A 4,775-nucleotide genomic window follows, 5' to 3' on the forward strand; every position below is an offset into this window, starting at 1 on the left:
AGTCTGGATTCCATGAGAATTTGAAATTCAGTTCTTCATTTTTTTGCTTTTGATCAAGATTCTTCTATAGAACCTTTGACCAAAAAGTTCAGTAAAGGTTGCTGAGCACCATCCTGTTCTGGTGTCATGGCAAAGGAGGTTAAGTATTTATGAAGGCAGTTAGTCAGACATTCCATAGCCTCCTCCTATTCCTGATTCTCCTTCTGTTGCATAAGGACATTGGTGTGCCTGGGATGGTCACTCATGTCTGTAGATTTGTAAACTATCATTTAGCTCCTCTCATCCATTACTCATGTGATTTATTCTTGCTGCTCACAATTAAACAAATGCCTCCCTTGGTCTTGGGGCTATATGGAAAACCAAAGGTAGGAATTTGCTGGAGGAACAGATCCTAATAGTTACTTTCCAGTATTGATTTTTCTATTTTCCTCTGGATCTTTGACTAATTTCCGCTAAATGTTGTTCTGATACTCTGTCCCTATTGTTCAAGAAATGTCCCCTCTTTCCAATGCTACAAATGAATTAATGTCCCGTTGTTGTTGTTGTTGTTGTTAAGTGCCATTGAGTCAGTTCTGACCCATAGCGAGCCTGTATAGGGTTTCAAATGAGTGGCTGATGAGCCTGAACCCACAGTGCCACACTGGGACATCAATAATGGCTTTTCTAATGTTTGCACTGGATTGCTCTTTAATCCCTGCTGTTCTTGGTTTTTTAATATCTTGTTTACTGTTTGAATGTTTACACAGTCATTGTTCTATGGACAAGTGCCTTAGATCCCAGCATCAAATGTATTTTCCTCAGAAATTGATATTCTGATTTCAGGTGTACACCTTCATGTGTGCACCTCTAGGGTAACCCATCTAACCTTCATACCTAGTTCTAGTGTTTGACTAATGCTGCAAGTTTGCTTGGTTCTGGTTTCCCAAAGACTAACACATATCAATGACAATGAAACTCGAAGCCTGAAACTATAAATCCCAAATCATCTAATGGTCTTGTGCTGTCCCCACAATCCTTACTAAGTTTGAGCTCGTTGTTGTAAACACTATCTCAATTCATTTCATTGAGGATCCTCTTTTTTCTTGTTAACCTTCTTCTTTACCAAACATTATGCTGCTTTCCAGATATCAGGCTAAACTGATAATATATTTCTATTGTTGTTTTTAAGTGCCCTCGGATTTGTTCTGACTCATAGTGACCCTATTGAGGATTTCCAAAGATGGCCTGGTGGGTTTGAACCATTGAGACTGGTATGTGGGAATGTGGTCTAGGAATCATCAGCCTATGGATGATATTTAGGACAGGGTAAAACTGTCCTGTAAAGTTTCTAAAGCCATTTGTCTTTATAGAAGCAGATTGCCCTCTTTCTCTCTGGGAGCAGCTGTTGAATATATGTTGTTACATGCTGCCAAATTGAGTCTCACTCATAGCAACCATGTATAAAGTTTCTGAGGGGCAACTGTTGGCTTTGAACCACCAACCTTGTGGTTGGCAGTCCAGTGCTTATCCAACAGTGTCGCACTAGGCTGCAATTTTACTTAAATTTCTATGTGGAAAATTTTTGATGTATCCACACCAAAACATTGGTCATACCACTTACGAATGGTAGGATTTGGGGGTTATTTATTTGAATTTCATAATTCTTATAATTTGGGGGATATTTCATAAATCTTTTATATGTGGCAATAACATAATTTCATCATTGCCTTTAGTTCATGCTATTGTTGTTTTTAAGTGCTGTGGAGTCAGTTCTGACTTTTAGCAACCCAGTATGGGGTTTCCTAGGATGTAAATCTTTGCAGGAGCAGAAAGCATCATCTTTCATCATTGAGCTACTAGCAGAATTGAACCATTTATCTTGTGACTTGCAGTCTAGTTCTTATCCTACAGAACTACCACACTCCCCTTAAATTCCTCATAAAATTCCTCAATGGAAAAGCTTCAGCAAAATCATACAACCAAAATATAACACATGGGAATACTACCAAATGATAAGGTGAGAATGGATATCACCTGCAAGATACATGGTGTGAGACAAATTAGCTAACCACTTTGAGGTCAAGTTACTTTTTCTATAATATAAGGATACTAATGCTGTCTTTGGAGTCCTGGTGTAGCACTTTGGGCTAATGCGTCAGACTGCAAAGTCATTTGAACTGCAAGGTCGGTGGTTCAAGCTCACCAACTGCTCCTTGGAAACTCTATACAGGGTCGCTATGGGTCGGAACCTACTCCACAGCACTTAACAACAACAACAGCAATGCTGGCTTTTAAGCATTGTAAAACGAAGCAGAGATAATGTGTTTTCGGTACCTGGTTAATAGTAGATGCTCAGTTAGTCTATTATCTTTGAAACAGTGTAATGCATTTCATGAAGTCCAGAAAGTGACTGCAATGCCCTTTTATTAGATAAAATCCAAATCTTCAAAAAAGCTTAATGGTCATTAAAATATTAGTAACTCTAAATTTATAACAATGAGTAGACAATAATATATGAGACTTATGGAATAATGCACTAGACCTCAAGGTCAGTTTGAACCATATGGTTGGCAGTTCAAACCTCACTGGCCACTCCTCAGAAGTCCTATACAGGGTTGTTATGAGTCGGAACCTACTTGACAGCACATGATCAAACAACTTTTTGAAATAGCAACAACTCTTTGCCATTGTTTTCTCTTCGAGAGAAAAAACCATCTCAATTCCCCAATTTTTTAGCATCAGGCTCCCTAGCTTAATCATAAGTTTTAGTAATGGCACTTTTCAATCTTGTTTGCTTCTTGCTTGATTTAACTCATATCTTTGAAAAAGAAGAAAGTGGGATCAGGGAGAAACATATTTGTGTTAAATACTTGCGGAACTGCAATTTATGTTAATAGTACATATTCATTAGAAGAGATTGTTTAAAATTTTTATATATTCAAGTGCTGTTCTATGTTTTAAGCTGAAGAGCAGGCATAGTAATTTCCTCTTAATGATATCATTGCTTGAATATTTCAGCTAGTGTATTCCTAGGGGAACTTTAGTATTCCTTGAATTAACTCACCTTCCATTACTCGGAGTCATTTATCATGAATCTGACTTGTTGCTGAAGTGAATGCTGCTTAATAGAGATGAAGAGAGACTGAACATGAAGTTGGTTTCAGTTGATCTTCCTTAAATATAACACATGCTGCTGTTGGTAAGTGATGTTGAATCAGTTTCCACTCAAAATGATTATTTACAGGGTTTTTGAAGAACAACTGGTGGGTTTGAGCCATCAAAAGGAAAAAAAAAGATACTTTTTCAAATAAAAAGATGAATGGATTTGTATTTTGTCTTTGAAATGGTAGCCTAGAAAATGATATAGAATATGGATTTTTTTAAGTTTCTAGCTTGAAGAAGATGGTGCAGTTTTACTGAAGGTCTGATAATCATATCTCCTTGTTTGTTTGAGATAATCTTCTTGGTTTTATTTTTTCTTAGAATTCTCAATATTTCAGAAGAGTATTATTACTACTAGTTGTAATAGCATAATCTGAAATGGTTTGAATGAATCTTCATTTTGTGTAGGTGCCCGTGCCAGGCAGTTTTCCCACCGTATCCCAGGTCAAATTGGAAGAGTCTCTAACTTTCCCTGGACTACCTGTTCTTCTAAGTTCAACAATGAAAGTATTCAGACAACCATAGTGAGACCCAACTTATTTTTCTCATCTCAGTGGTGGTAGGAGAGATATTCCAGTGCTCTTCAATCTTTCAGGTCCATACAAATAACTTGGGGAGTGTTGTAAGATGTGTAGGCTGAATCAGAAGTTCTGGGGGTGGACCATGGACCATACTTTTGAGTAAAAAGAAACTATTTGAGGCTGCCTCCAATGCAGGTTACTTGTTCTGTGACCTGAAAGAATCCAGCCATCAGGCGTCCATGTGGTGGGTCTGTGAAAATATGGGAAATTATTGGGCAAGTATATGTGACATATATTTATTTAAATGCTATTTATCTGTATCTAAGTTGGAAACAAAGAGGGAAAATTGGTAGTTGGAAAATACAGCCTAGGTGATACAAATGGTCAAGAATTTGCATGATAAAATTTTACAATACCATGGATACATGCCAGCATCATTTTTAAGCAATATAAAAGGCATATAGATACATGGATCTCACCAGAGGAAATACACAGGAATCATGTTGACTATCTCTGTGGGAAGAGACAGTGGAAAATGTCAGTATCATCAGAAAAAACAAGCCCAAAGCCAGACTGTGGAATAGAACGTCAAATGCTCATATGCAAGTGCAGGTAAAGAAGAAGAAAATTAACATAACTCCATGAGATCCAAACTATGATCTTGAACATACCCCCCTAATTTAAGAGATCATCTCAAGAATAAATTTAATTCATTAGATACTAATGACTGAATACCAGAAAAGCTGTGGAATGACATCAAGAACATCATACAGGAAAAATGCAAAAATTCATTAAAAAGACAGGAACAAAAGAAAATATCAAAATGGATGTCAGAGGAGACTGAAATTTGCTCTCCACCATAGACATGTTATAGTGAATGGAATAAATGAGGAAGTAACTTTTCTGAACAGAAAATTTCAAAGGGCAGCTCAAGAAGACATAGTCAAGTATTATAATTAAATGTGCAAAGACCTGGAGTTAGAAAACCAAACGGGACAAACACACTCAGCATTTTTCAAACTGAAAGTACTGAAGAAAAAATTCAAGCCCTAACTTGAAATATTGAAGGAATCTATGGGCAAAATATTGAACTATACAGAAAGCATTAAAGAA

Source organism: Chrysochloris asiatica, unplaced genomic scaffold (assembly GCF_000296735.1).
Source record: "Chrysochloris asiatica unplaced genomic scaffold, ChrAsi1.0 scaffold00176, whole genome shotgun sequence".
Classification (NCBI taxonomy): Eukaryota; Metazoa; Chordata; class Mammalia; order Afrosoricida; family Chrysochloridae; genus Chrysochloris; species Chrysochloris asiatica.